Source organism: Hylobates moloch, unplaced genomic scaffold (genome assembly GCF_009828535.3).
Source record: "Hylobates moloch isolate HMO894 unplaced genomic scaffold, HMol_V3 SCAFFOLD_13, whole genome shotgun sequence".
Classification (NCBI taxonomy): domain Eukaryota; kingdom Metazoa; phylum Chordata; class Mammalia; order Primates; family Hylobatidae; genus Hylobates; species Hylobates moloch.
The window spans coordinates 76,463,092-76,472,076 of record NW_026652288.1 but is presented as its reverse complement, the minus strand read 5'-3'; positions in this window follow the sequence as shown (position 1 = coordinate 76,472,076).

The following is an 8,985-nucleotide window of genomic DNA, read 5'->3' as shown; positions in this document are numbered from 1 at the left end:
GTTCAGATCTTTTTATCATTTTTTTCTTTGTCTTCTTATTTTTAATTTCTAGTTCTTTCTATATTCTGAGTATAGTTCTTTCTTGGTTATATGCATCTTTCTGTCTTTGTGTATTTTTTAACTTTTTAAGCTTTTCTTAGTAATTTTAGAATTTTAATTATTCCAATTAAATGTTTCTCTATAACGGCCTTTTGTGTCTTATTTAGAAAAATTGCCTTTACCCGAATGCCACTGAAGTAGTCTCACGCTTTTTTTAATTTTAAAATTTTGTTTTTCATACATAGGTCTCAAATTCATGCAGAAATATTTTTGTGTATGATTTATAGTTAAAGTAGAAATTTAATCAAAATGCTTTCTATATGATGAACTATTGTTTCATTTCACTTATTACATAGGTCAAGTTCTAATATCCCTCTAATATACCATATAATATATCCTTATATACAACTGAGGATACAGAATCTCTATTCTCTTCTACAAGGTTATCACTATCCTAATGCAATATATCCAAATGCTATGTAATTTTAATCACTGAAGTGCATTATTAAATATATCTAATGAGACAAATTAATTTCTCTTTATTTTTCTTCTCTAAAACTATATTGGCTATTTTGAGCTCATTACTTTTCATAACTTTTCAAGTGAATTTTCAAGTTCGTTAAAAATTTTGAAGGGAATTTATTTGGAATTGTGTAACAAATAGAGACTGAACATCTTACAGGGCTGAGATTTCCCATGTGTGAACAAGATATAGTTTTCTATTTGGGGTAGAAGAGGTCATCTGTTCATGTACTTAATAAAAATGTAAAATATTTATCATACAGAGTTTATATTTTGTTATAATTATTCCCAGATTTTTTATATGAATATTTCAAAGAACTCGGTTCTGCTTTTGCTGCTCCCATTGTCGTTCCTCCATCTTCTATTTTATTAATTTCTCATTACTACAATTTCTAACGTTATATTTTCTCTTGGTTTTCTTTATCATTCTTTTCTTTAGATCTTGCATGGGATTCTTCACTGTTTACAATTTTGTTTCTTTTCCAACAAGCATTTACATCTATCAATTTTCTTTTAATAATAATATCTATTCAGTTACAAGTTACACTGGGTTTATATGTAGTTTTTGTTATACATTACTTTGTAATATCAATTCGATTCTTCTTTTTTAATCCAGAAATAGTTTATAAGTGGTTTTCAATATGTATACTTCTGTGTTTTACAAAGATGTGAAAATCATAAAATATCTATAGGATAAGAGATGGGATAGGTGATAAATGGAACTTTTGGTAGTCTCATAACAAGATTTCTGTGCATTACTCCATGTGATTTTTTTCCCCAAAACTTAATGAAATAGGCAAGACAGAAATGCATATTCTCTCTTGAGATCTCGTATTAGTCACGGTTCTCCAGAGAAAGAGAACCAATAGGATATATAGAGAGGGAGAAGATGTGATTTGTTATGGAAACTGGTTTTCATGGTTATGGAGGCTAATTCCCACAATATGCTATCTGCATGCTAGAGAGCCAGGAAAGCTGTTGGTGTAATTCAGTCCAAATCTGAAGGCCAGAGATCCAGAAGAACTGATCAATGGTGTAATTTCCAGTCCAAGGTCGAAGGCTCGACAATTGAGTGGGGATGATATATGTCCAAGAATCAAGAACCAGGAGCAGAAGGTGAGCAGAGGATGGGCAGAAGATGGATATCTCAGCTCAAGAAGAGAGAGAAAATTCACTCTTTCTCTCCCTTCTTGTTCTCTAGGAGAGGCCTCAAGGGATTAGATGACACCTGCCCATATTGGTGAGAGCTACTCAGTCTGATTCAAATGCTGATCTCTTCTGGACAGACCAAGAAAAAAAGTTTTCCCAGTTATTAGGGCATTCATTTACTCAGTTAAGTTGACACAGTCGTCACAGAGCTTTTCATGCCTTTTCTGTGACTACTGATTTAAATTTACAAAGTTAATGTAGACATAGTTTTAACAATTTGTCCATAAAAATCAGTTAGATATGGTTGTCTATTTGCAGAAGAATACTTTGTGAGGCCTGCAAATAAGTTGTCCCTTCCAGTCATGTTTCTGGGGATTTGTAACACTAATCTGTATGTTTTATGTCATGTTGATGATTTAAACAGAGCCAAAAATCTGACTTCAGAACAATGATGATACAGAAAAGGGCTAAAGTACCATTAATTGGGTTTAAGGAAGAAGTCAGAAATAAAACAATTACTTGGAGGCAGTAAATCACACTGATGTTTTTTCATGGCCAGCAAAATAAGCTTCTATGTATTTAGAAATACACCGTGAGTAAATCTCTTTTTTATGATAAAATCATGCTGTGAATATAATCACCAAATATGAGCAGACTGAAAAACAATGTTAAGATACAGATTGTACTAAGACATATCAAGATTAATTATTATTTGCCTAATTATATTTAGTAATTGCAGTCATATACTAGCAATACAGTGTTTAGCTAAATGTCAGATTATTTGGCATTACAGGTGATCCAGTTCCAAAATAAAGGTGAATCTCAGCACTTCACAATTTCTGCATTGTAGCTTTTGACTCCCCCCACGAAATAAGATGTAAATTTTGGCATTTACAAAGCTATTCTGAAGTAATAAAATACAGTTTCAAAAAAAAAACAGAAAGACGGATATCTGGGAATATTGCAAAGATGATAAAGGGAAAGAAGACCGAAGACAAACATTGAGGCAGAGAAAAAAGTCTGAGAAGACAGCACCAGATGACCCTGGTTTTGAAGGTGAGACCCTGCTGTGGAGGGTGCCACTGGATGCTCTTCTTTAACTCTCATCTCAGAAATGAATGCATGGCTCCAAAATGTGATCTTATGATGATCAAATTTATTTTATAAGAAGTTTATTTTTACTTGAACATATTATATGCAAATTAGGAAACTTTTCAAATTACAGAAATGATGAAATACAAAATGGTATAATTTTCTACCTCAGAAACATAATAGCATAACAATTTTTTTAAATTAATTAATATATTTAATATTCAGCAACTTTTATCAAATGAGACTGTACCATTTTTTCCCTTGAAGCCCAACTCTGGATACTTTTGTATCCACTGTCTCTGTAGCACATGTACACACACACACACATACACAGAAACACACAAAAACCCACATACACATCTGCTCCAGAACTTTTAGAAAACAGTGTCGGTTTCTCCTAACAAGTTTGAAGATTCTCAAGAGAGATTTACACTTCACCACAAATATTTTTCTAGAAGTCTTTATTATGCATCTACCTCCCCAAAACTTCTACTCTTGAGGATGGTTTCCGAAAGTGCTCCTTTTTCTTTAATTTGTTATCTTTAGTCTTCCTCCCAATTTGTTTACTCCATTTCCCCTTAAAATCTCGTTGCCTCGGTTTCTTCAAACTCCAACTTCTCTTTTCTTTTTATTCTTTTTTTTTTTTTTTTTGAAATGGAGTCTCACTCTGTCGCCCAGGCTGGAGTGCAGTGGCGCAATCTCGGCTCACTGCAAGCTCCACCTCCCGGGTTCACGCCATTCTCCTGCCTCAGCCTCCAGAGCAGCTGGGACTACAGACTGCCTGCCACCACGCCCGGCTAATTTTTTGTATTTTTAGTAGAGACGCGGTTTCACCGTGTTAGCCGGGATAGTCTCCATCTCCTGACCTCATAATCTGCCCGCCTCGGCTTCCCAAAGTGCTGGCTTTTTATTATTCTTCACTTGCTTTGACATGAAGTTTATATCATTTCAATAATGAAAATTTGGCAGCTCCATCTATTCCTGATTTTCTTAAATATAATGCAAAATAAAAATAAATTGGTTCCATAATTTTGTATAAATATCTCTGCCAAATCATCTCAGCATAGTCTTAATTTCTATTCTTACAAATCTTTCTCTGTGTGTGTATGTGTGTGTGTGTCTGTCTGTATACACGCATACTAGAATGGGATTATATTTTTCATAATGTTCTGCAAGCCACTTCTTCAAGAATTTTCACCTCAGTTATTTTTTTCTAAGCTAGTACCACCAAATTTTTTAAATTTCCAAAATTTATCCCCCAAGAAACCCATTTCTGGTCATGAACCACATACTACATGTGATTATGTCTCTTGCATTTTGCCCAGGCTTTCATAGAACTTAACTTTCATTGTTTTGTTGAAATGACCAGCCAGAATGTTCCACTTTCAGGAATTGTCTGGGTGCTCCATTGAGATACAATTTGTTTCTCTCATTTATTTTATTTCATATAAATATAAAGTTGAATTCATATCTTACATGTGATAATAAAAGACTCAAATTAAAATTTTTAGATAGACTAAGTGATACTGTTTACCTAACAATTTATTGATTCTGCTATTTGTGACATTAAAATTTACCCTTTGCTTTAGTTATAAAATTTGGATTGTAATATGTGTGGTTTCTCAAGAATATCATCTATCCAGTTTTCCTTCAATCATACATCTAGTGATCTTAACACCAATTGTTAATTCTTAACTGAATGAGTACGTTCTCAAGGTTTGAAAATTTTTTCTGCCATGTTAGTCCTTCTACATATATTAGTTGTCTTTCTTCTTTAAATTAGAGTTGTTCCATAATAACAGGGCTTTTCCTCACAAATAGTCTTATATTCTATTACCAGATTGTTGACTGAATTCACTTATTATATTTACAGCCAGAGAAAAGGGAATGTTCATAGATCTTACCAGAGTGTTAAGGGATAAAGGACATTGGTACTGCAAATAAATGAAAAAATTCAGAAAAAATAATTTGTAAATGCACATATTTTATCTTATGTATAAAGGAAGACATAATTGAAAATGGCTTAAAATATTAACACATGGTGAATCTGAGTAAATAGTATATAGAAGTTGTCTGCACTAATTTGAAAATTTCCATAAATTTAAAATTGTACAGAAATAAAAAGTTACTTTTAAACACCTGAAATATGGGTGGTAACAGTTATAAGCAAATAAATTAAAAATAGTACATTTTTATCAAATGAAATGACAAAAGAGAAGATATGTAATAATAAATTGTGGTTTTGGGCATGAGAACAACATACAGTTTCCTAGACAGCTGGTGAGAGTATAAATTGCTGATGTTTTGTGAAGGTAGTTGGTTGATATGTCTTAGCCATAAAAGCATAGTAACCTTTTGAAGAATTCTGATTTAAGCAATTATTCCATGGAAAATAAGAAATATTTAAAAATATTTATAATTATTAAGTCCAATTTTATGTTACTATTTCCAGGAAAAATTTAAAATAGCCTTCATATACCATAAAAGCAAGTTAGATAAATTATATTGTACCTATACAAATAATTAATACATAGGCATATAAATGAAGTTAAAAAATATTTGATAGCATTATTTTAGAAAAACTTAGGTTATATGAAAGTAGGCTACCAAAGACTATGTATGATGTATTTCCAAATTAGCTTGAAGCAAAAGGTACAGTTGTGCAGGAAAATAAGGAATTAAAAAAAAGAAAAAGCATATATATATATATGCTAATATATATATGCTAATATATATGCTTATATATGCTAATATGTATATATGCTTATATATGCTAATATATATATGCTTATATATATGCTAATTTATATATATATGTGTGTGTGTATATATATATATATATAAGCACAAAAATGTCCTTAGTATCCAGGCTCCAGGACTTTGCCTCTTAGTGTGTAGTTTGTGAACTTCCTCTATCAGCTTCACAGAGGACAGTAGTATAACACTGTCCTCAAGTCTACTGAAACCAAAGCCCAAGGATGTGGCCTAGAAATCTGGATGTTTAAATGGCACTTTGATTAATTTGATAACGTGTTACTTTGCAATTTTTCTGAGAGCAAGACTCCAAGGATAGTCAAAGGTTTGGGAAGAGTAAATTTAAGCCAATTCAGTAAATTAGGCGATAAACAAAGAAGCTTGCTGTTTTTCTCTCTTTTTTTATGTTTTAAAACAATCAGTTTCTCCTTTTTTTGCTAAAGCCCTGAACAATTTAGTTCAGAATTTGTTTTCTTACTTTGATTCTGCTGGCTTTGCCAATTCCATGAAAATCCACTTGGCACCACATTTCCTTAGAAGCTGTTGCTTTTTCTTGATTTTATTTCTGTTCTTAGAGTCTAATATTCTAGTGTCTAACCAAATTGTTGTTGTCTCTTTCCAAAACTCCTTTAACCAAACTATCTGTATCTTCATGTAAAAAGCCCCACAGACCTCCCATCACTCACTCTCCCTTAACCCCAAAATATCTATGTGTTATCCCTTACAGATGTCACTTCCTGCAAGGCCTTCCATATTAGTTGCCACAACATCACTAAAGAATTTTATTACCTGTGGCGCTGGAGCTACTTCTAATATCTCTGGAGATATCCACCTTCAAGTATCTGCCACATCCAGCTGTGAGAGTCTAGTCTCTGGGCTCCAGCGAGAGGTGACAGAGTGCTGGCAGTCCTCACAGCCGTTGCTCGCTCTCGGCCTCTGCTCCGCCTGGGCTCCCACTTTGGAGGCACTTGAGGAGTCCTTCAGCCTGCCGCTGCACTGTGGGAGGCCCTTTCTGGGATGGCCAACGCCAGAGCCGGCTCCCTCAGCTTGCAGGGAGGTGTGGAGAGAGAGGTGCGAGCGGGAACCCGGGGCTGCGCGAGCGGGAACCCGAGGCTGCGCGAGCGGGAACCCGGGGCTGCGCGAGCGGGAACCCGGGGCTGCGCGAGCGGGAACCGGGGCTGCGCGAGCGGGAACCGGGGCTGCGCGAGGCGCTTGCGGGCCAGCAGGAGTTCCGGGTGGGCGTGGACTTGGCGGGCCCCACACTCGGAGCAGCCGGCCGGCCCTGTTGGCCCCTGGCAATGAGAGGCTTAGCACGCGGGCCAGCAGCTGCGGAGGGTGTACTGGGTCTCCCAGCAGTGCCAGCCCACCGGCGCTGCGCTCGATTTCTCACCGGGCCTTAGCTGCCTTCCGGCGGGGCAGGGCTTGGGACCTGCAGCCCGCCATGCCTCTGAGCCTCCCACCCCCTCCATGGGCTCCTGTGCGGCTGGAGCCTCCCAGATGAGCGCCGCCCCCTGCTGCCTGGTGACTAATCCCATCGACCACCAGGGCTGAGGAATGTGGGTGCACGGCGCAGGACTGGCGGGGTCCACTGGGTGAAGCCAGCTGGGCTCCTGAGTCTGGTGGGGATGTGGAGAACCTTTATGTCTAGCTCAGGGATTGTAAATACACCAGTCAGTACCCTGTGTCAAGCTCAGGGTTTGTGAATGCACCAATTGACACTCTGTATCTAGCTACTCTGGTGGGGCCTTGGAGAGCCTTTGTGTCTAGCTCAGGGATTGTGAATACAACAATCGGCACTCTGTGTCTGGCTCAAGGTTTATGAACACACTAATCAGCACCCTGTGTCTAGCTCAAGGTTTGTGAATGCACCAATCAACACTGTGTCTAGCTACTCTGGTGGGGACGTGGAGAACCTCTGTGTCTAGCTCAGGGATTGTAAACACACCAATCAGCACCCTGTCAAAACAGACCACTGGGCTCTACCAATCAGCAGGACGTGGGTGGGGCCAGATAAGAGAATAAAAGCAGGCTGCCCGAGCTTGCAGTGGCAACCTGCTGGGGTCTCGTTCCACGCTATGGAAGGTTTGTTCTTTCACTCTTTGCAATAAATCTTGCTACCGCTCACTCTTTGGGTCCACACTGCTTTTATGAGCTGTAACACTCACCGCGAAGGTCTGCAGCTTCACTCCTGAAGCCAGGGAGACCACGAGCCCACCCGGAGGAACGAACAACTCCAGACGCGCGGCCTTAAGAGCTGTAACACTCACCACGAAGGTCTGCAGCTTCACTCCTAAGCCAGCGAGACCATGAACCCACCAGAAGGAAGAAACTCCGAGCATATCCGAACATCAGAAGGAACGAACAACTCCAGACGTGCCACCTTAAGAGTTGTAACACTCACCGTGAGGGTCCGCGGCTTCATTCTTGAAGTCAGTGAGACCAAGAACCCACCAATTCCGGACACACCAGAGACATGTTCAGGTTAGTTCTGATTATAAGAACATTTCTCTTTTTTGCCAGAGTTGTTGGAAAATTATTTCTATTCAACAGTCTGTGTAGGATTTGAGAAGATTGAATATATATATAAATATATATACATACACGCATATCTATATCTATATATATACATATATAGATATACACACACACATATATGTATATGTACTTTGTCCACATCATATTCAGTTATTCCAATTCTGGGAAAATAAATTCAGAAAACAATTAAAAGATGCACTCAAATATTGATATACAAAATGCCTATTGTAGTAATATATTAAAAAAGTCAGAAACCTCAGTATCTGTATGATTTGAAGCAAGTTGCTTAAACCCTTTGTGGCTATATTTTCTCAAATGTAAAATAGGGATAATAATAATGCTTATTTTAAAGGTAGTCATGAGTTTTAAATGAATTCATGTATTCAAAGTGGATAGAATAGTGCTTTCAAATAATATTTATTACCTAACATTATTATTATCATCATATAAGTAACGAGATACAATGAACCATAATATGCCCATATGATAATATATCACACAGTAATCAAAATATTTTAATAGGAAATTAATATCATAAGATAAAAAGCAAGAAGAATGATGATAAACCATTTGACTACCACTATATTTATCTATGTAACTATAACCACATACACATATTTTAAAAAACTGATTGGAATACAAAAAATGATCTTTTCATTCTCTGTGATATGTAAAATGTAGAAATATACTTTTCTGGGCTGGATGCAGTGGCTCACACCTGTAATCCCAGCACTTTGGGAGGCCGAGGCGGGTGGAGCACCTGAGGTCAGGAATTCGAGACCAGCCTGGCCAACGTAGTGAAATCCTGTGTCTACTAAAAATACACAAATTAGCCAGATTTGGTGGTGGGTGCCTGTAATCCCAGCTACTCAGGAGGCTGAGGCAGGAGAATTG